Genomic DNA, 27045 nt, shown 5'->3' on the forward strand with positions numbered 1-27045 from the left:
CAAGAGAATCAAGTGCAAATGCTTTAATGGGCAGACGTATCAAAGAATACAATATTCAACGAGTCCTCTCTCTGTAAACATGGAGACTCTGTAGCAATGGAGGATAACGTCCTTCGGCGATCGCATTAAAAAGAGCTGCATCACCAGTGAAATGCTATCGAACATGTAGACGCTTCTGTCACAAGGTGATCAATACAAGATGTGTGTGTTGTGCTAGGTCTAACAAACACTGCAGCTAGGAGTCATCTCTATTTTACAGGTTTCTTAGAAAAATGGAGGTAATGGTAATTTGCGTACAGCAAACACAATGACACACAGTAAGTGTGAATTTGTGACAATACGCATGTTTGTAATTTTCTAAAATAATGAAAAAAGAGCTCTTAGGTAAAACAGATTTATATAAAACAACGCTACAGGGTTATGGTTGTAATTTCATTACAGTATGACATACAGTATATCCATAACCTAATCCTGCATACATTTTGCAAGAGAGATTATGGGTTCTTCGTGTTTTCTTTATGTTTGTGAGAGGGGGATTCTTATGGAAGGGATAATGTACAGGCAGCCGGTTGTTATCGCACAAATAAGTTATCGCACCCCGACAGTGTGATCAGAGGGTCTCATCGGACAGCCGGATGCTTGTACATTATCCCCCTTATTACACGGCTACTTACCACATGAGAAAAAAACTTTACATAAAATGAGAATTTTAAATATTTCGTTAGCTCATTTTTACTGAATGCAGAGCTTCCGTGAGCTTTTTTATGTTGGTTTAAGGTAAGAAACGACATTCAAGTACCACGAAAACTTCGTAAAACTTCTTTTTATACCGGACATCCGGGGCGGAGACCGGCATGCAAATTTCATTCGGCAAATTTCATTGGCCTTTTCTATAGTAGTCAGAGTTGATTGGTTCTCAAGGGCGAACCCCATCTGTCGTTCTCGACACAACGTCGAGAGACCGACAGAAAGGGAACACAAAGTTATAAATACGAGTGAGAAACTCAAAAATGATTTTGAGTTGGCGGTGTGTCAGTGAATACAAGTTGGTGAATGCAACATTTGTAATTGACGGATAATTATTTAAAAACTTAAACTTGTAATGTATACTCATATAAGAAGTTCATTTCAGTCATTTTGTGTTTGGCGAACACTTAAAACATATTTAAAAGCAACATTTTGGTTTGTTACAGTTACAGCATTGGCACTGGTAATATTTTTTCATATAATAAAATACAGAAGATTGAAACGTATGGCCAAACTGACTACGACACACCTGATTCCTTAGTTGTTAATACAAACTTTCCTGAAGGAATTGAATCCACCAATACAAGCAACCACACTTTTGCAACTGTTTGGCAAAAACCTGAGAATCACCCAAAACTCCCCAACAAATTCCACACACATTTACCATAAAGATAACATAAACATCTTGTTTAAAACATGTAAGAGCATCACTCATTAGGGCTAATGCTTTTATAATGGCAAAGGTACAAACTAGTTCAACTTGTATGCAATCATGTAAAATATATTTACTTGTATTGTACTTGTAAAATGTATTGACCCTGCTGAAAAACAATAGAAACTGTCATAGAATTTCTAATGGATTTAATAGTTATGTTTGGAATTGTTTTTGCTATACTATAGTACAGTAATGGTCTATGTGGGTCTCTACTGGAAACTAGTTGGGTTCTACTCGTGGGGTGTTACAGTATATCTGGCAGATGGGAAATAATAGAACACCATTAAATCCCACTGGGAAAAGGCAATCTCTCACTAAACAAAATGTGTAATGGTTTAAATGGTTAACATGGCTCGTAATTGAACTTGGTCCCAAAATGAGATAAAAAATGAGTTTAAAAAAAGCAAAAATGATGTTTTTATATTGTGCGTTCCAAACTGCAGTTGGATGGTTTTGATCTAAGCCATAATAACTAAAAAAATACAGCAAACTAACACAATGAAAACATAATAAAACATGATTTTTGTAAACTCATTTTTTGTATCTCATTTTGGAACCAAACTCTTCAAATACAATTATGAGCCATGTTTACTATTTAAACCATTACAAATTTTGTTAAATGAGTAAATGAGTGATCTCCTTTTGGAACCAAACTCTTCATTTGTAAGCTAATGAAAATCATTAAACAGCATTATTCAAGAATCTGAATAAAAGTTCCCCAGTGTTTGCTTACAGATCACTCTTCTATAAAGCCCTGTCTCACGTGTGCAATACAACAGCCTTTGGCAAAAGTTAGCGTCAAACAAACTTTGTGTGACTGTTGATAGCTGCTCTACAGGTGCTCAGCAGCCCCTCACGGATCTCCAGAAATTTCGTGCTGCTGCTTTAACTGTTTTCAGTGTCGCAATGGGCAATTTTCCTCCAAGCTGACTATAAACGCCGTTGAGGATTTCTCTACCGAAGTGCGGATGATGTGCATTCAGCAAACCAGCGGGATATCAAAGCAGACGGACTGCAAGCGTTTCAGTTGTTTTACCTTCGTTTTGTTTCTCCAGAAAGTAGACATTCCTCGCTCGTACGGTGAGAACGGAGCTGCCAGACGTCGAGGTATAAACATGTCGTTTCTATTAACGTGCATGAAAGAGTTTGTTTGTTTGTTACGTTCCCATGCAATGGTGCGTAAAGGTGAGTCTGTGATAAATATCGACGCAGTATTCGGGTTGAGAAGACGTTAGAAATCTGATAATGCTCAACTTTTAATTGATCTTAATGTAAGGGAAGTTGGGTTTAGTTCATTAAAAGGAAATGAGTCCGTATTGCGAGGGAATTGTTTAAAAGTTTACAAAACTGTCAGCAGTTACAATGTCGCGTCAAAGTTGATTCCGGTAACAAATGTTGGTGCATGTTTGCCTCAGTCTGTCCTGACACGTTGTTATCCAATCAGCAGTCTTGGTGTTGACTTAATTGTGTGTGTGTGTGTGTGTGTGTGTGTGTGTGTGTGTGAGTGGCTGTGTTTACATTGCACTAATACGCACAGTGCTCACTGCATACTGCATGCTATTAAATAGTTTTTTAAAAGTTACGTGGCTGTAAACGTAAGTAGGCTACTTTAGGTTGCTGTCGTAGTATGACGTCATTACACTGCCATCTCATTGCATCACGTTTGGTTGGCTTATCAAGTAGTCTTAAATCGACACTTCCAGTTTATCACACCGGATAAAGTGCATTGCATTGTGGGACACACTGTCCCCTGTTGCACATTTATGCATTTTGCAGGTGTTTTATGCAAACTGATTGCTTCTAATCAATACACTTACATTTTATCAGTGCGTGTGTTCTCTGGGGATCGAACCCGTGAACTAATGTAATGCTCTACTATTGAGCCACAGGAACACTTGTACGTTGCACGACCTTTACACATTTGGGTGTTTCACGCTGCAAATTATCATACTGCATGTGCATTAAAACATACAATACTGCTGACGGAGAAAATGGTAGTACAAGTATGCTACTGCATGGGGTTGTTAAGATCAGGAAGATGTTTTTGGAACGCTGCCACAGCAAATACATCATGTTCCACTAGCTGAATATAAATGATGTGTGGAGAAGGAAAGTGTTGAAGCAAAATGAAATTGTTTGCAATCGTTGCGCTGGTACATAGCGACTTCCTTTTACAGCTTTTGTCATGTATTGCGGTGATATATTTGCGCCTTAAGGGTTGTGCGGTAGATTGTGTAACTGCTGGATAAGAATTCCACTGATTTGGCATTCAGCTCTCACTCCTGTGAAGAGTGTTGTGATCCAAACCAGCAGTGAATACACAGGAAATAATAGCATAATAGCATGTCCAGATAATCCAATTTTCCAGTTATTATACGGTTAGTTAGATCTGGGTTTCAGACTACAATGCTGCGGTGCATTTCACGACCACGTGGTTAAAACGGTTTCGTAAGCATGTGTGAATCACATGTCCGTTTACCTTTTTTTTATCCACAGGGGTGAAATGCACAGGTACCTGCTCAGTTTTAACAGGAGCATGCGCATGTGTGATGATAAATAGTGAAATGTTGCATTTCCTTTTAGAGTAAACAAGCCTCTGATTTTAAACATCAGCAGATTTATAATGTGGTTGTGAGTCAATGTTATGAGGTTATTTTGAGATGTTGTCAAGGTTAAAGTGTCAGGTAATAGTAGTTCAATGACTAGTCCCAAATCCTAAACCTGATTGGATGAAATTTGCATTAAATAAACCTAGGAGAGTGTAAACTTAAATGTACTAGAAACTGAAAATATGTCTGTTTTTGATTCATTCACAAGCATTGGAGACGAACTCTTAAGGTGTTGAGACATAATAACAAACTCTGATCAGTATTTGCATGTCATATTTTGTAATGGCTTACAGTAATTCTTGAATGACTTATGTGTCTTCAATGTATACTGTTTAGTGATATACAAAGTACTGTAGATATGCAATACATATTGTTGCTGTCCTTTGTAACATTGTATCAGCATATTTTCGTGACTTAAATTTTTTGCCATACAATCTTTATTATTAGTCACCCTTTATGTTTGAAATAATATTGTTAACTTTGACAACACAGTATTTAATCATTCAAAAAGTACCGTGTTTTACATTTTCTGAAAAAATGTGAATTTGGAGATCAGAGGTTTCGGAAAAACTAGGACGATGTGTTGCATTGAGTCTACTGACCACCAGAGCTACAGACATACAATTATAGACGATATACTTTAAATGTTTGGCATAAGATGTTGACTCTCTCACTGTAAGCGAGGTGACAAAATACATAGAGCACATTAAAGACGGGATGAAATCAATATTTTTCTTAGAAATTGTGTTTTATAAGTCATACCTTTTTTATTCATGTGGCCTTATAATCTTTAATCAAAAACCTTGACTTCCTTCATCCCTCGAAACGACTTCTCCTCACTTCCTGTCATGGGGATGGTGTGAGGGCGGAGCTTGCTGAGTCCTGTGGGGAATAATCCGCTAAGATTGACTGCAAACTCGAATTCAAATCTGTATTTATTTTGTTAGCAACGCCCATCATCGAACAATACAAACAGTTCTCGATTCCGGAAGTCAAGTCCCGCCCTACATTTTCTCTCATTTCAGAAGCCATTTCAATCGGATTATGTCACCATATGGAAAAGAATATGATTGTTACTATTTCATGCCGACTTTAAGAAAAAGTCGTTTTTTGTGTCGTATCACTCGCATTCGATGTAGCACTGTTGAATCAAAATTGACAGTTTTTTAAATAATTTACTTCATAATACAGACTTGCTTTGATATTAATGATTTAGTAATATGATTAGATCATTAGATCATTAGATCATTATTTTAATGATTAATATTATTAAATTCCATTAAATTCAATTCAAAGTTTGTAATTGAGTGCTTTCAGACATGAATCAAATTCTTATTCCCATGTTACAAAGATTTGCTGGAGAAATCATATTTTCTCTGGCCGAGTGCTTAAAGGTTGCATTAGTGTCATGGAGATCCGGCCATCTTTACTCATATTAACATACGACAAGATGTGAGCAAGTGCTAAACGTTTTTTTTAATGTGACACATTTTATTGCCATTTTGTAGGTCTGTAGATATATGCATGGATGAAAAGCTGGATCCTACAATCCTTGTTTCTTTCAATATAAGGCCTTTGTAGTCTACAGTAACTTAAACAAATTAAATAAATAAAACAAAATCTCAGTATTCAGTGGACGACTTGTCAACTTTGGTTTCCTTGAGTTTTGTCATGCGGCTGCACAGAATTGTTCATTCGAGCACTTGAATTAGATGACAAGTATGATTGCTTTTTCAAATCACAGTTTAATGAGTACTAATCAGAAAATAGCCACTCGATGTGCCACTGAAGTTGTTGAAATGATTTTGTACATTTCGTTTGCCATCATTTTGTTATCAATATTGTTTACATTTCAATTTTGAGATAAAACTGGGGCTGAGCAAATACTTTACTACAGACCCGATCTCTGAATCTCATAGCGTTTAACTGTTGTACCTCACACCTACAGTCAGGTTGGTTGTGAATGTAATAGTGTTGGTTTCAGCGCGCAAGGTGGAAAACGTTTAGCACTTGCTCTCATTGCGAGACTCGTCGCATGTTAATATGAGTAAAGATGGCCGGATCTCCATGCCGGGCGACACTAATGCAACCTTTATGGAGAGCAGAGGAGAGTAAGTCAAGCCCTTCATTAGCATCTTTATTCAGGCCGTAATGACAACACTGACGTGACCTTCGGCTCTTCGCTGCACTTAAGACTGGGACTAAATGACTCCTGTCTGCCTTTTAAAATGGCTTTCTAAATCTCATAATAATTGCCATCTCTGGAGCAATTAAATCCTCCATTTTTCTGCAGTTCTGTCAAATGTCTTTTTTAAATATCCATCCGCACTTCTGAAAGCGCTAAAAGTGGGGCCCTTTTGTGCAGACATGTAGATTAATTAACATCCTCCTGGACTGCTGCTAAAATAAAATAAAAACACACACACAGCAATGCAGCATTTAAACAAAGAGGTGCGACTCTCGGCAAGCCCGCTCTCTCGTCGGATGTCTGGAATGCTCACAGGGGACAGCTCCAAAATAAAATGCAAATGGCACTTTATGGAAATAGTCGGAAAAGTCCAAAAGCTCGCGCGTTCATAGGTCGCATGCCCTCGGCTTCTTAACCCTTAAAACTGTAACAGAAGAGTGTTTCATATTTATCTTCCCTCTGTTTACCCCCTGCACGGTGTAGATGGAAATTTCGCTTTGGGATGAATGTTGGATGTTTTGAGCACAATTTGTGCCGTTTGCCATGCAAGCGGTTTCATCCGAGCCCCTGCTGGGAAAGGTGAGGTTGCCTGCGGGCAGACATCAGTCCTAAAATCAGTTTCCTGATTATTTTGTCAGCTTGGATGTGTGCGACTGGTGTTTGTGCTGTTTTTATTTTAGATCTGATGATGAACAGAAATCATTTCACTAGTCTAGGGCATAAATAAACAATAAATATTTGCAGCAGACATTGCCAGAGATTGTACATCTCACAGGCAACAGTGTCATATTTTCAGGAGCCGGACCAACTAGGAAAATAAACCGCAGATATTAATATTTATAGTAATGATTAATATGATGTACTGGCATAAGAAATGGAAGTTCCAGGATAAAATCAGTTGTTAGAACGGACCTGCGAAACTAGACCAGATTAAAATGTTTTATTCTAAGTGGGGTGGTTTCCTAGACAGGGCATATTTTAAAATATATCAGTTCAATTGTGTCATGATGCACACCACTAATGTTTCTTTGTAAAGTATGTTTTTAAAAACTACTTAAATATCCTAATTTAACTAGGGACTAGTTCTGGTTTAAGGTAATCCCTGTCCGGGAAAGCGCCCCTATACGATTCTATTTTAACATGCAAAATTCATGATACCATTTTCAGATTTTATTGTTCGTTTAAAAATGTTATTGAAACACACTCAAACTGTTTCAGAGGTATACTTGGGAATATTGTTGTACATACTTGGCAATATTCATGGTTAAATTAAAACTTTATTATGTAAATAATATAAATTAAAAGGTTCGCCGAATTATACTGAATCTTAACATACATTTAGGAATTATACTGAATCTTAACATTCATTTAGGAATTAATACCAAAAAGAGAAAACTTCTGAAAGGAGTAAAAGCACAAAAAAACATTGAATATGTTGACACAGGTCTTGTGGACAGCCAGGACAAATTATCTTTAGTATTGCAATTTTCTAATAATCATACTTTTTGTATGATTCACATTGTAAGAATTCATACGAATTAGCCACCTGTGGGAACAGATTGTGAGATCAGATTGTTCACATGCGTTTTTATTCGAAAATTATTTCAAATAGTTTCCAAGTGCTGCCAATCCACACAGAAATGTCCTGAAAACGCTTTCATCCATTCACTCTGCATGAGTAAACCTACTATGTTCAGACTGTCACACCAAATCCGATTTTTGTGTATATCCGATTCCAAATCTATTTTAATTCATTCATTGTCCAACTGTCCAGATCCGATTTGTGTACCCCGTTCCTCTCTCTCGTTTTTTACAATATCTGATTTGGTTTCTATGGCAGTGACGTTGCGTTGACATCTTGTTCTGAACTTATGCATCGCTGTGCAGACCGATGGATTACTGGATTACTATGAACCTGTTGCTCAAGCGTATGAGGCTGGTATGGGCGACTTTATTTAGTGCTTCCGTCTCTTCCAGCAGACAGACAACAACTCGGCAACCTTGTATCTGCAGAGATTTCTGACGTGCTAACGTTTCAACGTGGTGTCTCACGTGGCGCAAGAACATAACAAGCTACTCAAATCCGATCTCAGCATTCATGCGTTATCGAATTTCCCGAAATGCGATTTGAATTGGATTTTAAACCACATATGAATAATATGAATAACGGATTTCATGTGATTTATCGTGCTGTTCACACTTGCTAAATATGATCAGATTTCAATCGGATATGCACCAAAATCGGATTTGAACTGACAGTCCAACATACTTCAACCAAGGCGTTTATTAACTTTATGCCTTATTATGTTGCGGGAAAGAGTTTTTTTTTAAATGGACAGACAAGGATGTAGGGATAACACAAGACTATAAAGTTGCATAAGCGCAAATGAAACTATCCATGTGCTCCGCTGCCAAATATTAACTGCGAGTAATTAAATATTCCATCTCCTATAATGCAGTCTAAAGTATGCATGAACTGACATAGCTATCAAATCTGAACGCGTAATCATTTTTAAATGCATCCACTTTGCAGTGCATCTTCAAAAAGCTGTTTCTCCGTTAACAAAAACGCTCTCTCATTGTCGATGGAAGGCTAAAACGAAGAGAAAAAGATGCGTTTTCAAGTGAAACACATTGGGGTGGACTGAGAAAAAAATTAATTGTATCTCTCCAATACATATAGCCTATTGTATTCCATTCCCACTATAAAGTACCACCAAAGATTATTATGCCCTATTTTACTATTTTATTCTTGTTTTTCAGGACACTACGTGTCATGTTCTGCTCTCCATCTCTGTTTCAAATGCAGGTGTTGGCAGGCCTGCACGTTGCGTGTGTGCTGGAGCAGTAATTGCACCTCTGCCAGGGTTGAGTCAGATTGCTCTTGCAATCAATCAGTGCAGCAAAGATGGCACAGAGGGTTTGTCACACATCCATTGTCCTTCTGCAAAGCCAGCACATACCTGCCTGTCCCTCCAGTGCAGAATTCACCCCTTCCCCCGTGCCCCCCCGTGGGTCCGTATGCGTACTCGTTCACCTGATCACATGTGACCTCGCTGTCTTCTTCAGTCTCTGTCTGCAAACTCAATCCCCCTCGGTGGAGTTCATCGCTCCGGCTCCCTAAGGCTAGCCGGCTCGTTTACACTCCCAGGAAGCATGTGGCATATTGAACCTTTTCCCCCTCTCTCTCTCCTCCACCGAGAGCAGATAAAGGCTCGGTCATCAAGCCCTGATTCTTTACGCTTCATTTTCCTTCTGCTTCTCTGCTAATTGTTTTTCGAGCCTCAACACGGCCAGGGACTATTTGAAATGCTGCATAATGAGACTCTGGCTCGCATTGGCCATTACTAAATTAAAGCGCCTCGCAGGAGGAGTGGACTGGCCGTGCGTGATGCTCTGCTGCCAGTGGCTGGGGGATTTGATTGACGGGATGAGAGGAGGGCTCATGGGGTTTAAGGCTTGCAGGTTGGTCTGTGTGGCGTAGATGATGCGCATGCAGTAGACTGGCACTTTCAGACGCCCTCTGCAGGAGGTTTGATGCAGAATCGGTTGGCTTGGATTACACTTAACCCTCACATCATTTAACAAATGATATTAAATATACTGTATATATTAAATGTATACAAGCAGTGTAAAGGAACAGAGGTCTTTAAATCCATGCAGATGGAAAAGAAACATGAGACTCAACCAAAAATACAGTGCAGTTTGTCAAAAGGGACCTTCTATTCCCTCTGTGGATCTCACACATACAGAACAGTATCTGCATGGATTTAAAGACCTCTGTTCCTTTACACTGCTTGTATACATTTAATATATACAGTATATTTAATATCATTTGTATTTAAAATTTTGTCCAAGACATCATTGGAGAATGGTAGTCAGACAAGCTTAGAAACTGTACTAGCTTTTCTTTTTTTATTATTTTTCCTTAGTTACTGAGATCTTTTAGCTCCTGTTCTATTTGATCATGTTTTGTATATATGAATGATGTCAAATACATTTGGCTCATTCTCCAAAAACACTCTATAAATCAGTGTTTGTGTTTACAAAGCCATGATTGGTAGAAACATTTTAGTGACAGTAAATTCTACATATACAGCATTGCTGTCTTTTATGACCAATTTTTTCTGTATAAAATTTTGATTGTAATTGCATAAAATATGTAATTTTTCATTATATTTTGATAATATTTTTAGAAAAAATAATATCTATATTATATACTGGCATAATATAAATACAATTGAACTATATATCATATATTATATTATTTTGCAAATTATATTATATTAAAAAATGTTTTGGGGCCCAATGTTACAGTTGCACTCCACCTCATTCAGTAGTATTCACAATAGTCAGCATTCGTGTGCTTTGTGCCAAGAGCAATATTTTCTTTAACACACTGTGATTTTCACTCTTTTGTTTTCCCATAACATTGAACTACTGAGCATGACAAGGCCAATACATTGTTGCCTGATGTAAAATCAAGCAAACATCAATTATTTTCTTTTTTTAATGTATTTGAGTTACCCAATATAAGCACTGTGCATAAATAACATTATAAAATCATAATGTGACTAAATGTAGTGTTAGGTTAACATCAGCACTAAGATATTGATAGATTGCACAAATGGCACTATTTACTAAGAATCTATATAACATATTGTGACATTATGTCCCGTACACTGTGTTATTTGATTTCAAATTTCTAGCGGACTTAATATTTAGTCTCATCCAAGTACCTCAACCCAGATGAGAATTTGATGCGTTACGCGTATCTGTGTCTCATATGCTGTTCCGAATCTTACGGGAGATCAAATTATATCCAAAGCCTGCGTTTGATAGTGCTGATCTTTATTTCGCTAACCGTAGATCAATATGTGGAAATTCCCCTATTGATCTGAGCCGCAGAAAGAACACGGTGGCGGTCTGGCAGCTGATGTTTAGTCATTTCTCCCCTTCTTTTAGCTTTAAATCGTTTCCTGTTGGAGAGGATTAAGGTGCTAGGGAGTTAAATTTAAGGCGCATGTTCTCCCCCATGTACGGGAGCGCTCGGCGCATACTAAGACGCTCTAGTGTGTGGGACGAGACCGCTGAACGTAATTTATGGCACAATATGGTGCTGTTATTGATTAGACTGCAAAAGGGCAGTACCAGCTGCTTCGCTAATAGCCACATAAATGTTTCAAGCATGTGTCACCACCTCAAAACAAGCCGAAGAAGGATAAAAATAGCGGGGTGCTGCTCTTAGGACAAATTTAAGATGATCCTGTTGCTCTTCCATCAATATCTGTTAATGTGCCTGTTTAGGCTAAAGCGTACAGTCTCCAGACAGGAAGTTGTACCATTTCGCACCGTCTGTCCTCCGTGTTTGATTTTTCTCCGAGGGCCTGCAGTTGCCGGATCTGGCCAGGCAGCACCGGCTATTGATCATCCATCTGTTTGGCCTGCGGGATGATTGAAGGGCGATTAAAAACAAACGCATCGACTCCCACACCCAACCATCCAAGACATGCAGATGGGTCTAGTGTGGCACGTGCAGGCTTCACGTCCCGTGTTTTCAGCCTTTCCTCTGCCTTTTCCAACCACAAAGGTCAGCCGTGCAACAGGGAACCCGGATGATTTTTGTTAAATGTTTGATAACACACTTAGGCTCTGTTTGGGTACGGATCCTCCAGGACCCCTGAATAACTGGAGAAATCCATGCCGCAGTCTTCATCGGTGGCATTTATCCGTCTGGGGAGCGTGAAGCGGCAGCAGACGACCAGTGTGGTTTGCTTTTACACTTTTTGTGTTTAAACATGATCGTTGTTCTCCTACGGGGCCCTTACATGCATCTTTCTTGTAGGAGGAAGTGCCGTATTGAAATACGATTGCAGCCCTGCAGCGGGTGGACGGTATTGATTTGGAGCTATGCATATTTCATCTCATGCGTGCATGGTGTTGATCAGATTTCTGTCATGCGTAACGTCTGACATCACAGAGCCGAGCCCTTCCTATATCTTGTCCCTTCCTCCCCATCCGGATCCTTGCCATATTCTGAAATATCCATATTTAGTGTCTGGCTGTAGTGTGTAGTACAGAACTTGGGAGTTCCTGGGAGTTTTTTTCACATCTAAACAGTCTGTAGCTCAGGGAGATTAAACATCTGTCAAACATCATTAACGTTTGCCTGAGCCAGGTTCTGTTTCTCTTGTACATTTTACACTTGAGGAAAGAAGGTCAATACGGGGCTGGAGACGGGGGATATGCCAGAGAGTTGTTCTCAGAAGTGTCACTTTATTCGGTTAAATCCCTCCGAACAGCCAGACAGAGGCTTAACTGATACGGAGAGCGCCGCTTATCAAAACAGCATATGCTTCTCGTGTCTGTCAGATGGCTTGGAATGACATTTGCATTGATAAAATGACACACGATTGCATTTTATCCACTTAAAAAAAACATGTTTTACACTTAAGAGTTTGAATTTAACGTAAACAGATGTTTGAAATAATGCACATCCTCATGATACAGACTTGAGTTGTATAACTCGTCCAAAAAAAGCTTTTGTGAGATGCTTCATTGAACATCAGGCATCAAAGAAGTAAAAGAAGAGCTTTTTTATTTGAGAGATGGACAATTCTAGCGTAATGGACATGACATTTTCAGTCAAATTCTGAAATATAAATTCTCAGAGAATGTATTCTTACCCGTGTATTTAATCATCTGTTTATTTTTTATTAAATCAGATTTTTTGATAATCCAGACATATATATTCAAAAAAAGAGAAAGAGACAGATTGGAGACTTTATTGACAGTATTGCAATATAATATATAACATATATCTTCAGATGTCTATAGAGACCATATAGCGTTGTCTATATAGTGTTATGTTTTTTTTACTTTAGAATGAGCTATTTCTATCTACATACATGGGTCCCCCTACATGGAATTCACTATGTTTTTTCTTCAGTAGCCCTTATGCCTGTTTCACATTGCACACGTAAGCATTGCATATTATTTTGGGCGCACATGTTAACACTGGGTTTCACACCAAACGCGAACGCCGCGATCGTAATACTTTTATCTTTAAAGCATGTAAGTGGTGTCTAATGTGTTTTTAACAGTGGCCATGACTTTCAAAAACAATTTTGCCTGGATTTTTTTTTGCCAAAAAAAGAAAGTTACCCACATTGTTATTATATGACTATTTACTATAAACGTTTAAATATTTCATTAAAAAATAAGGATTGTCATTTTTATTTCACTGGGACTTTAAAATGTGCAAGCAAGAAGCAATAATACCCAATAAATGGAGAAGGGATGGCTCTTCATAGACCATAAAATAGTTTGTTTATACAAATTTTCATCTGCCTATTTATGAGGAATATGGACAGTTATGTATGTGACAATTCACCTACCAGACTATGGAAAACTATGCTTTAAAAAACCCACAAAAATGCTGTTAAACTTAAAGAGAGACTTTAAAACAAATACTGTATTAACATCTGACCTGTCACTGTCAGTAAGGTGAAAACCTTGCATACAAAAAACTTGACATTAGCATGGAATTGCTAAGATTTTAAATACAAACATATGTTTTTTTACTGCCCTAATGGCCTTAGTTTAGTGTATTTTGGTTCCAGTGTATAAGTCAAAGGGTAAGACCTCAAATTTGATGAAAATCTATTAAATATTATATTATAATATATAGAATGACGATACGAATATTTTATGAATCCGAACGTTCTTTACTAGAATATGAATAACCAACTAAAAAGCTAAATCTGGCAATAAGAAACTTCAACTTTTGTCAGTTATTACAGGGAATAGTCTCAACATTATTAATTTATCTATTATGCAAATGTTCTTAAATTCATTTACAAAAGTCATTGTTTAATATTTTCTAATAGCTGTTTATTTTTCTAACGCTTCTGGTCGATTTTATCGTTGGAGTAGTTTTGCGTGGAGGGCATTTCTTAATTAATAAAGGCTCTTCTGTGGTCCGTCCCCCCATTGGGCAGCGAATGCTAATTGTGTTTGTACATTTCTAATCTTTCAGACCACCTCGTTGTAATAACTCCTGTTTATGAACACCCGAGTTGTTGAAAGATGGAAGCCTCGGGGTGATTACGCTCTTTGAATTCTGTTTTTCCTCTGAGTTTTTTCCTCAGAACGACCTTGTTATTAGCTCCTGGTTTACCTGGAGGCTTAGCCCCAAAGAACATATTAGCTTTCCCTCACCACGCTATATGAAAACGTATAGGCAATATCATCCGTAACACGCAATAAAACGGTAGAGGTGGATTTTATTGTTTTGGCCTGTATCTCACGCTGTGCTTTAACTACATTTTATTAGGTGTGAAATTAAAATATTAATAGGCTGATGTCTGGCTTTGCACAGAGCGGGACGTTTGTAAAGACCCAGAAGTCAAGCGCCGCGGGAGCGAGGCAGGTTACTGTATGTCGGCGGGCCCTTTTAACATCTCATACCTCTGTATGAAATAGACTTTCATCTACCCTACTGTGAAAATCTTAAAAGACGAAGCCTCGCTTGTTGTCACATTGCCCGCGGGATGCTAATTGAGGTTGGTTGCCGATGTTGTTGGGAAAGGTTGAAAAAAGAGAAATATCTCAACGACTGTGGAAGTTAAAAAGAAGAGTGGTGCTTTGTGGCGCCTTTAGGGGAGTCTTAAAACAGAGCTAAGGAACGAAAGTGCTTAAGGAAATATATATCATATGCTAAACTGTTATGTTTAAAGTCCTCTGGATCTCAAATTGACAAGCTTTCATTTTTCACATCACTGTGGATAAATCTTCAATCATAAAACCAATTTTCTATAAGAAACTGTTATTTTATGTTAGTTATTGATTGTAATGTGACAAAGTGCAATATGTTCAGTATATTTTGAATCTACTGGAAAATTATAATTAAGAAATTCTTTGGAAAACAGTATATGTAGACACATACGCTTTTTTCCATGTTTTAGGTTTATAACATAATTTATTGAGCAGTCATCTCCTTTTGTGTTCTGCAGAAGAAGGAAAGCAGGTTTTAAAGTGTAAATAATAAAAAAACGATTACTTTAATAAATGTTTCTGTTTTTTTACAGGGTAAGCCACTTTGTTATAAAGCTGTGTGGTAGTTACGTATTCGTTCAGCGAGTGCTTGCAGAAGCACGTGTTCTCTGGCACCGAGTGGGTCACTGTCGTAACTGAGAGGTGCGCGCCTGTGGGTTTGTTGTCAGGACGAGAGGGGAGGGGTCGATAATGGCGTGGCTCCTGGTGGATGCTCTGGAGAGGGCCGAGGACTGACACTTGGGTTTTATCAAAGGGAAGTGACCTCAGGTAGACCCCAGCCACTCTGACAGACTGAACTGCACCTGTGATCTACAGGAAAGGGAGAAAACAACAAAAATGTCGTACTTACATTATTGCCCTGCCGTCTTTTTTCTTTCTTTCTTTTTTTTTTTTACCAGCTCCTGAGTGTTGCCGTGAAATTTACTTGCCGTGTTTGTGTCAATGTTTTTGAGTGGAAATTTCATTAAATTGTTTTTTTATCTTTTCTTGAGAAACTATGAGTGGTCCTTACCATGATGATAGGGAATTGTGGGTCAATTGTCAGGTCATTCTTGTATGTTTGCATCTTGTTTTTGCGCATCAATGTATGGTAGCCCAAACGTTGCTGTGTGGTTGCTAGCATGTTGTGTTTAGTTCCTCGGTCATTGATGTGTGGTTGCTATGGTGATGTGTTTGGTTGCTCAGGCTCTGGGCGTTGCTCTGTGGTTGCTTGGGGGTTGCTGTGAAGTTACTCTTGTAATGTGTGTGGTAACCCTTGCTTCGCTGTGCAGTTGCTAGGGTAATTTGTGTGGTTGCCTGGGCATTGCAGTGCAGTTGCTAGGTTGTTGTGTGTTACTTCTCAGGAACTGTGGGTTGTTGCCCTGCATTGGTTTGTAGTTGCTAGGGCTTTATAAGTTGCTATGCAGTTGCTAGGTGGTTGATATAATTGTTCTTATTTTCTTTTCATTTGGCTTATTAGAAAGCTTTAAGTGAAAAGAGTTCCAGATAAAACCAGATTTTCCTAAACCCCAGTACAAGCAGGTTTAATAGTTACACATGCCTTAGCAAACGCAACCTCTTTAAAATTCTCTGAAGTCCTTTTATGATGTTAAATACACAAGTGTGTGAGGCTGTGTGAATGGTTGTGTAATCTTTTTTCAGAAGTGTTACATTTTTTAGAAGTGAATGAGATTCAAGGTCAGCTCTCTAGTTTGAACTGATGCTGCGGCGCTTTCATTGAGGAATGACAAACATCTGGAGACTCTTGATTCTTTAAAGGCAGCCTGTTGGCAGTCTTTATGATTTGTCCTCAGAACTCTCTTAATTGTTCAGCTGTGAAACTTTGAGTGCACCGATTTCCCAAAGCGTTAGAAACGTCCTTGCCGAGACTCACATTGTTCAAGTATAAGAATTTGTGTGGGAGTTGTTAGACACACACACGCACACATTCAACTACAAGCTGAAGCCTCTGTGTATCGAAATCTATGCATAATACGAAACCACATTAACCTGCCTCCTTTCTCTCTCTCTATTAGAATATTCTGGCCTTAAACCCTCGGGCGCAGACCTATTCCGCACTCCACTCTACAACGAGGAAAAACTGGAGAATTATCGCTGGATGAGGAAACCAGAGAAAGGCTGCGAGGTGCGAGCTTTCTAACCCCCACCTTTATCTTTGACCTGCACCTCAATAGGACTTTCTCTAACCCAACCACAGCGGAAAAGATGTACTTGATGTTTCCCAATTTAGAAGTTCTGTTTGCTGGCAATGGCCCCATCTGTTTGGTTGTCTCCGGTAGCTGCTTTTTAACCTTTCGTTTGGCCTTGTTAAGAAACCAGCAGCTGTGTTCTGGACCACAAGTGCTAAAACTCACTTCGGATTTGCCCACACACATGTTCTTAAACACACATAACAAAGCCTTTATAGGAGCATGAAAATATTTAGCGAGGTCTAAACGTCCACCACAATTTTTTTTTTGCGTGTTTATTATTTATTACAGAATTTTGTATTTACAAGTTTTAAGTTGTATCGTGAGTATTACAATTTGAGTAGAATTTAATTAATATTATATTATATTTACTTATAATATAAAATATAAATATAATAACAACATTTATAATGAAGTATTAAATAATTCACAATTAAAGAATTATAATATAAATTCTAATTTAAAGTCATTTATTACTTTTTTGGTTAAAAATAACGAAATTTGGATTCATCCATTTGTATTTATGTATCCCATCCCAAATTTGTAACACAAATCTTTTAATAAGGTTTCAAAGTTTCCTGCTTAACTGGAAACAAGACAACCTGACATGGTCAGTGTCATAAATTTGCATGCGTTTAATTAGTGACCCAGAAACAGCGCTGGTTAAAGGCCAATTTTCCTTCACTGAGATATGACTTAGTTTCACTTACCGCGTGCGATTTATGTCCGGCATCTTTTGGCTCGGACCGGTCCATCTATCAGTTACAAACGATCTGCATATCCAGCGTTACATCCACCATTTATATTACATCCATCACTGAAATGCAGTAAAAAAACAGACATACCAAGACTTCAAGAGTACCGATCTGCAGCTGCAGGCCCACATCGCAGCCAATCTTGATGCTGCGCAGCCAATCTTGATGTTATGCGGGTCTTCCTATTGCTTGTCGATTGGAGCGTGCATGGGCTATTTCTTTCGCCTTGCCGTGGTCGTGCTTTTCCGGGAGAAAAGTTAGAAAAAAAACTTTGAGAAATCTATACGAACCTTTGGGGAGTGTATCGAGCACAGAAATACTACGTAATATGTCCAACTAATTTTTTTACAATTTGCCCAATGATAAGCATGAGAAGCCAGCACGTTTAACATTGCGAAAAAGTCCGAATGCATGAAACGGCGTAAAATCAACACTTCAAAAATAGACCCACACACCCACACCACAATCTTTTGACTTTTCCGGCCTGTGTTTTATCATAAAACAAGGAGACGTCGCAAACCCTCTAAGCGTAATTATCTTACGATTCCAGGCACATAGCATGAAAGTGTCAAGAATATCTCCCCAGACCAGCGCACGACAGCAGCGGTTTGTGTTTTGTGGCAGGTGGCTGCTTCGCCCCGTCTGTCCTTTAAAGGCAACTGAGCCTCATGCCTGTTTGATGTAGAGACACGACAAGATGGAGGTGTTTTGTAGATGAGATTATCTACTCCCTGCTGGCAATACTGTTGCTAAGTACAGCTGCCTAATTCATCATTCTAATCAATGGGGATGGATCGCGAGATCTGATTTAACTCATAAAGTGTCTGCTCTATAGATTTGAACATATGGCGTGTGATTTCACTGTATCAGGAGTATATGCGTGTATCCGTTGCCTTGCCACGCTTGTGCAAATATTGTGCAAGAACGCTGCACATTGTGTCTCGGAATATTGATGCAAACATCAGGGGATGAAATGCAGTGTTTCTTGTCTTTTTTTGTTGCTTTTGGACCAAATTCTGATATACATAATGCCTCGGTATGCTTTTCGCCGCTGTCCCGTATTTCGTCTTGCGATGCAGTTCTTACTGTCAATTTACCAATAAATGTCAGAGGTCCACAGAATGCTGAGTCTGTGAAGTGGCTCGTGATATTCTGTACGGATCGTCCGACTCAGATTTATCCTCTCCATAAAGAAACAGCCTTAAACGTTTTAGTTATTTTTTGTAGGCCGTCATAATTGTCCTGCGGAATTATTGGGATGCCAGAAGGGCTTTAAACTTCGCTTTACAGGGGATCCGTGAGTGCTGGATGTCTATAGTTTCCAAACGAGCTCTCGGGAATATTCGGTGGCGTGTATTGCGCTGTTATCTCACACTGTCAGGGCTCAGGTGCCTGCACATTTTCTGTCCCCCCCTCCAGGGCACCGACGCACATTGTGGGTGAGGTGATTTTGCTACACTTCCCTGCAGGCGACGTCTCAGAATCCGGTTTGAGTTGAAGCTATTAGCTGACCAGAGCCTTACCAATATTTGTCTTTCTGCTTCAATAGCACAGGTTGAGGTTGGTGATAATCTGCCAGACAAAAACACGTCCGAGTTTTGCAGCAGCTGTAGAGATAGGCGTGGAGACGCACTTGAAGTGCCCTTGTTTTTGGAGATAACGCCGCTGTTTACTGATGGTTTCTTTTAATAATCTGTCTGTACAGTCTAATCCAATTTAATGAGTCTCCCGATTGCATTATGATCCCCAGGTTCTGTGAAGGGCAGGTATAACTGCCAGCAGCGAAAGCTAATGTTTTTTTTCTTTCAGTTCTTGGATAGTTGGGGGGTGAGATAGAGAAAAAGCATAAATGTCTAGTTGGATTTTAAACGTAGCAATCTCAGGCGAGACTTCCACACAGCAGCGATTGCTGTAAATTGAACGAAATTATTTTTTTTAATGATTTGATGTCAGGTGTGAACGGGACTCCGACTAATTAGCATCGGCAATTTCCAGCTATACTTGTTTTAAGAGTTGTAATATTGCCGAAGAGGTTGTGTATTAAAGCTGTAAATTTCCTTTTTACTAGAACCTTACAATAAAGATATCGCTGCTATGGTTGTCCTGGGAAATCAGTCTCTGTGACAGCATTAGACTGTGTAAACAGCACGATAGAGTCTAGATAGCAGCATGAAATCTCAGAAATCGCCACGGTCCTTATGAAACCCTCAGATGTCCAAATTTGCTTTTTTGGAGAAAATGGAAAAAAATACTTCTCACGCTGTGTTGTTAAAGTTAACACACATTTTTTTATACTTTTTATTGGTTAGATATTTGCAAAACCTAGTGACAAACATAAAGGGTGACTACTTGTATGAAATATGAATTTACGAGATAACAGAAGGACAGCAGTGAAATGTAATTTTGTAATGTACCTTATTCAAATGTATCTTTTGGTGGTTCGAGGTTTGCCGACATTTCTTTGGTTTAAGAAACAGCTAGAATGGGGTTCAAGTTTGCAAAGCAGCTAAATTGTCTTGTTGTACCGTTACTGCTACCGCTAACTTATGCAGTCAGTCTAGACATCGTAAAATGGGCGGGAACGATTCCTCAATCTTTTACCTTTCTAGATCGAGAGGTCATGCTGTGACGTTTTGATCTTCTATTGGTCTCATGCACTCTAGTGACGTGAATTCGCAGGTCAGAGTTCACCAAACTTGAACTTTGCTATGCAGTGAAATATCTTCTTGGGCTTGCAGTTCCGCGTCGTATTCGCGTGTGTATCAATGGAGGTCAATGGAACGAAAAGTCAAGTGTGTCCGCCGCTTTCAAGCACAAGTTCAAGCATGTGACGTCTAATGTGGAAGTGACATCAGAGTTTTAACAGATTTGATTCCTTAAAAATCAGTCTAATGCCATCGCAGATGTACCTTGTTATGACTCATGACTAGTCATCTGCATTCTATGCAAGAGGATAACAGCAAGGCATATTCAAATATCAAATTATTAATTTGTGTTTAGCTGAGGAAAGGAAGTCATGTAGATCTGTGATGACCTGAGGGGGAGTAAATTATGAGAGAAGTATCATGTTTTAGCGAAATGGTGGAAATTCATATTGCGAACAGGTACAGGTAAACAGGGTCCGAACCGCGAGTCGTTTCGCCATCACTTCCGCGATTTGTTATGATTGTGTTCATATCAGCTTCGAAGCAGTTCACGTTAACCGCACACCAGACCTCCCTTTTTAAGCGGACTCGGGTACAGTTTGCGGGTGCGCTTCCATGGTTCAGAACAAACCGAACTCTGACGTGTAACGAACCCGGGTGTGCACCAAAAGTGCTAGTGTGAAACTGCCATAAGAAGCTTTAACCATAAATCTGTGGCTTTGTGACCTTCTTTTTTGTAGTTTTCTCTGTTCTGTGTCATTGACTGGGGCTTTTAGAGTTGAGACTGCTTCTAGTTTATTAGGCATCAGAGCTAATTGCTTTAATGAGACATGATGAAAGGGAAAAGGAGGCAGTGGAAAAAACTTAATTTGAATCCTTTCTGGAATTTGTTAAATAATTCAAATTGGCTTTCATAATTCCTGTTCTGTGCCGGGTCTGCACCGAGGTCCAAGGAAGGAGTGTAAACTGAATATCTTAAATAGATTTTCTTTCATAGCACAATAATCTTGCGTCTTCCTCGAATCTAGTCTCGACCTCACACTCATTAGATGAATAAATTATGAGCAAATTACCACAATCGGGCGCTAAACGTCTTTTTCTGAGAGATATTAGGGTTCTTTGAAGCTTTTAAAGTTAGTAATTATGTTTTTACTACAGAAATCATCCAATGAGACGTTCGTGGTAGGACATTATAGTCTATTAGGATCCTGCTCTTTTTACTTCTTATGAATTATTTCAGTCACGATTGCATTGAGTTCAGTATGTTTATCTCAGAATGACCTTGTGTCCGTTATGATGCAAACAGTCTCTCACACAGCCTGTTCTAGTCATTTAAGGGATAGTTCACCCAAAAATAAATAAATTATAAAATATTTTTGACAAATGTCTGGTTTTGTTGATTAAAATAAATAATTTGTTTATTATTTTGTTTTTTAATGAATTAATTAATTTATAAAGCACAATTTATTACAACTGTTGTTGTCCAATTTGCTGTACGAGGATAAAGTGAAGAAATGTACAAAAATACACATCCAACATGTCTATACACATTCAATTTATATCTCAACCTCCAGAATTATTAAAAGTCTGAGTTAATATATAAGTTTTAACAAGAATTTAAAACTTGACATGGACGTAGCTGATCTAATGTTCCCCGGTGGCAGGTTCCAAAGTTTTGGAGCCGCAACCGAAAAGGTTCGATCGCCCTTCTGTTTTAATCTAGATCTGTATGTTTTGACTGTATACACAATGGCATGGTTCCAATTGATTTAGGTTTTCGCATTAGTTTTCTCACTTCCTGTAATATCAGGCAAACTTGATGATTGCTAGACATTTTGAATTGCAAGGTGACCGACCCATGACTATATTATTTTGAGTCCGTAGGACTGTTGCCTACAGGAGTTGATATGCATTCATCCAGTCAAAGCATAGTTTAACACAGGCTTTAGTCTTAAGTAGAAGACTATAGGTTCTAGCACTCGTCACTAATTATCTGGTACAGTTACACGCACGGCTATCGACTGGTGCCGTCTGAGCAGATTTCAACCCCACTTCCTACACAACAAGGATGTATGTTTCGGGTGGCGAAAAGGTAAATGATCAATGAGTTTTATCTAGTGGAACACACACATATTGATGCCACCCATTCCCAGATTTCTCTTCTTGCAGGATTTAGCCCCCACCGCGGGGATTACAGCCCACATCCACGCATAATCCATTCAGGCAAAGGGAGGCGATTACAATGTTGAGGTTTGATTTTAATAGAAACCCGCAATAAATCCCTTTTCGCTTTACATGCTTCTTAATGTATAAAGAAAAGCACAAAGGGCTTTTTATGCCCGCTCGGCTAGACGTGTGTGGTACAGGGAGCGCTGGAATAATCTGAATGCTTCATAACCTCGAAACGGGATGCTTTCCGTCACGCTTTTTCTTTAATGAGATTTTCAACAGTCATTCATATACAGCTGCTTTTCCTCTCCATGTCTTTAGGGTCTGAAGGGAGGTAAGCTGCAGTCATTATCGCCACGTTTCTGAAGAATTCATATTGATAGAAATCCCTAAAAAACGAATCGCAGGCTTGACAAGAAGCGTGTCGTAACAATACATGTAATGAGTCTATTAATCACACTTACGCTAAATGAACATTTATAAATCTCTTGAGGGACATTAATCTTCTTGTTTCGACTGTCAGAATTGTTCATACATGTCAGTATTTCTTCAACTTTTGTCACTTTTGTGTGCCAGAGCCAAATTGTTGCTTTTTAAACGTAAACGGAAGCAGTTTTGCTGTGATACATTTATGAACACTAATGTACAGTATTTAATGACAAATGAAATAAGTAAGCTTTGTGTCGGGTCCTGATCACATTGTCGGGACTTATTTCGCGATAACAAACGGCTGCTTGTACATTATCCCGCTTATTACACGGCTACTGTCCCCCGGCACTTAAAATTGATTGTCATTTTTCGATATCTGCTATTTTTTGTCCGACTTTAATGTCAAGGGAGCTAAAGTTTTGATTTCTAAAAGCCCATACGTGTGTGCGAGTGGCGTTATTGAGTTATTCAAATCGCAGACTTCGGTGGCTCGCTCAGAGAACGCTCCCAAGAATGCAGCGCCCACACACATTATTTCTCAAATATCTCTGCTTCCAGATGCAATATTTCCTTGTCACCCACAAGCCCAGACAGTGCAATAATTATCAATTTCCATATCATTGTGTTTTTATTGTTTGAGAAACATAAAATAAAACATTTGTTAATGCCACTCAGTTAGATGAGAACAGCGCGGAAGGACGAGGGAGGGAAATTTTATTAAAAAAATCTCTTACTTGCACTTTGTTGGTAATCATGTAAATTGAATGTCAGTCAAAATGGGCGAGCAGACTCCGTTATTAGATCTAAACTAAACGTGCCTTCGGTGTGCCCTGCTGAGCACAGAGTTCACCACGGGACCCGTGCGAGCGGTATTGACAGACTCTAAAGTTCTAGTTTTCGACTTTAGTGTTATTTATAATAATATTACTCATGTTGGTTATTGGATTTTATCGGATAACAGCGATAATCCTGTTGGCATAAACAAGTATTTACTGTATTTCTTGACTTTCTACCCAAGAGGTTTATACATACTGTATTTCCACAAATAAGAGAAATATTACAGAGGTTTTCACTCTTTTATGTCTGTCAAATGATCGTTGGAACTAAAGACATGCATTAGATGCCACATTGTTTGATGAATTGCTGAAAAATAAAAATCACAAAAAATATGGAGATGAGGTTTCACAATGACAGCGACAATATCTTCATGTATGGAAAGTGCTTGCATACCTCAAAGCAAAAACACATGAGGTAAAAGCCACTTCATTGTATGGTGTCTAGGAGAAATCATTACTAGGGATAGTTTTCCCTCAGATTGTTGATATCCTGTATTAACAGGGAAATATTTGAAAGAATGTCAGTAACCAAGCAGATCTCATTTCCCATTGACTGCCAAGTAGGGAAAATAAATACTATGTGAGTCAATGGGGGATGAGATCTGTTTGGTGACTGACATTCTTTCTAAATATCTTCCTTTGTGTTTACCAGAACAAAGACATTTATGCAGGTTTGGAACTACTTGAGGGCGAGTAAAGGATGACAGAATTTTCATTTTGGGTGGTAACCTTAAATAAGGTTAAAGGGATAGTTCACTCATAGTAGTCAATGGTGCCCCAGGACCAGTGTTGGGTAAATTACTCTGAAAAAGTAATTAATTACTAGTTACTAATTGCATATTCTATAGTTTAATTAGATTATTGTACAAATTACTTAATATTACTGTCGATATTCTACATCAACCTTGATTAGTTAAGTGATTCAAGGATAGTCATGAAATTACTCTTTTAATTCATTCAAATAAATAATATAAAACTACATAAAGTAGTATTAACTGACAAAAGTATTACAAATTTTAGAATTATACATTGAAGCACAGATTTTCAAATTAGACTTTGAATTTTGATGTCAATTCCACTATTGCAAACACTTATTACACAAAGTATTTAGTTTAATTACATCAGATGTAACTGTAATTAAATACAGAATAAAATAAGAGTAACCCCTTACTTTACTTTTGGGCAATTCCCTGAAAATGTCAACCTTACCATGAAAAATATAGTTTTTACCAACGGTTTTTACTATGGTAACAGCACAGATATTAACATCTGGTGGTTCAAATACACATGTGAGATCTCTCTTCAAATTTGTACAGCATTTGTTTTATTTTTAGTGCTTGATTTTTCATAGTCATGTTAGTGCCATTTTCAAGATTGTCACATCCATAACGCTACATATTCATCATAAAAGGACACATGAAAATTTAAATAAAGTAACTATTTGATGTTCTATAAAGAGGCATCCCTTCTCCGTTCATTTCGGTATTATTTCTTCAGGATTGTTCATTTTATTTCACAGAAATCCTACAAAGTTTGTCGTCTCCCAAAAACCGAGTCCTTTTTTTGTCACATCCATAACGCATGTTTATAAATATCAAAAAATGTCAGTGTATGAACAAATTTTCTAAAAATCAACAAGGGTTCAGGAAAATATAAACAGATGGTTCAATATATTCGTAACAAATGCATTCTCTGAGCATTTTGATGTCACGACCATAACGCAAAATGTCACATCCATAACATTGGAATTGCCCTTTTGCAAGGGAAAAGTACTTAAATTACAGTAACTAATTACTTAGTCCTGGGCCATTTTAGGTTTAAATAGTTACTGTGTGACTTTTCACTTCAAAATATCTTCTTTTGTGTTCAACAGAACAGACATGTATACAGGTTTGGAACAGCTTTAGGGGGAGTACATAACAAAATAATTTTCATTTTGTGGTGAACTATCCCTTTATATTTTTAAAGAAAGCTCCGTTTTTTTTACAATTCTTTGGTCATGGAGTTTGTGATTGATGTGAGCTGTCAAACTGGGAGTGGGAACCACCTGTCACCTGTAAACTGCATAGAAAAAAATTAGTTCACGGTCAAGATTACTGTTGTAATCGCATTACACGTTACTGTAAGTTTTCACACCAAGAAAAAGCCGTTCATGCAGCATAGCTCGAGCTTGATGCCAGTTGCCAAAACACAGAAAGGCAGAAAACATGTGTAATCTAGCCCACTTGAAAGCTATTTAAGCATCATAGTTCATTCATATATTAATAGAATGTGTATTAATGTTTTTTTTCCAATGTGCATAGAGGAAGATATTTGGAAGAAAGCTTGTAACCATACAGTTATTAGCCACCATTAACTACCATAGTAGGAAAATTACAATGGTTGTCAAAAGTGCACCAGAATTGTTTGCTTTTCTTACATTCTTCGAAATATCTTCTTTTGTGATCAACAGAACAAAGGAAGCAAATTTATCAACTATGACTTATGAGTGAATACGTTTACGATGTGGTGCGAACCTGGAGTTCTTGGAAATGCAAACCCATATTATGTCTAACAGGATTCATTAAGACCCTGCACTTTCCTTCAGGGGTCAGGGGGCTGAAGAGGCCGATTATCATGACAACTAAAGTCCAATCCCCAGAACGCTTTGATTCTTTATACAAGCCCAGGAGTTATCCGTGTCATATCTGATGAATCACGCAGCACAATCTGTGTGAAAGTGTGGAGTGCGTTTGTCTTGCTGATGATGTGTTGAGTGGGTTACGTTCAAAGTCTGCCTAACAGTCCTAATCAATGAGATGTGTTACACACACACAAACATCCAAACAGCACGCCCCGTGTCATCTCATTTCTCTCTCTCTGTCTTGCAGAGCTGCGTGAAGCTGGAGAACAATTCTGACGACATCAAACACACGACTTGTGAGTGAGCGCGGAGCACTTCGCGAAGCGGTGAGGTAAGACAAGGTCACCATGGCAACAGTCACAGATGTGCCAAGGACCAAGAACTGGTGGTCGGTGGGGATTGGGGGGGAAGTCATTCTTCATTATTTGGGGAACAAATGAGTTTATTGCCACCGTTCGGTCGGCCTCTCTGAGGTATTAATTTGTGCAAGGAGAAGGCCTCCCTCGGGGGTAGAGATTAGCTTTATGGCGACCACGAGCAAACTTCGCTTGGCTAACCTGTCAGTGTTTAATTTGACTCTCTGG

The 27045-nt window shown here is 38.5% G+C and overlaps 1 long non-coding RNA gene across 1 annotated transcript; it reads left to right on the forward strand.

Annotated features, from left to right (window-relative positions):
• Nucleotides 1–2371: 2371 nt before the first annotated feature.
• LOC130413703 (uncharacterized) lies at nucleotides 2372–26746 on the forward strand. Its single transcript, XR_008905525.1, has 3 exons — nucleotides 2372–2569; nucleotides 16831–16940; nucleotides 26709–26746. It is a non-coding gene; the product is annotated as an uncharacterized LOC130413703 (long non-coding RNA).
• Nucleotides 26747–27045: the final 299 nt, after the last annotated feature.

Source organism: Triplophysa dalaica, chromosome 23 (assembly GCF_015846415.1).
Source record: "Triplophysa dalaica isolate WHDGS20190420 chromosome 23, ASM1584641v1, whole genome shotgun sequence".
In the NCBI taxonomy this organism is placed as follows: domain Eukaryota; kingdom Metazoa; phylum Chordata; class Actinopteri; order Cypriniformes; family Nemacheilidae; genus Triplophysa; species Triplophysa dalaica.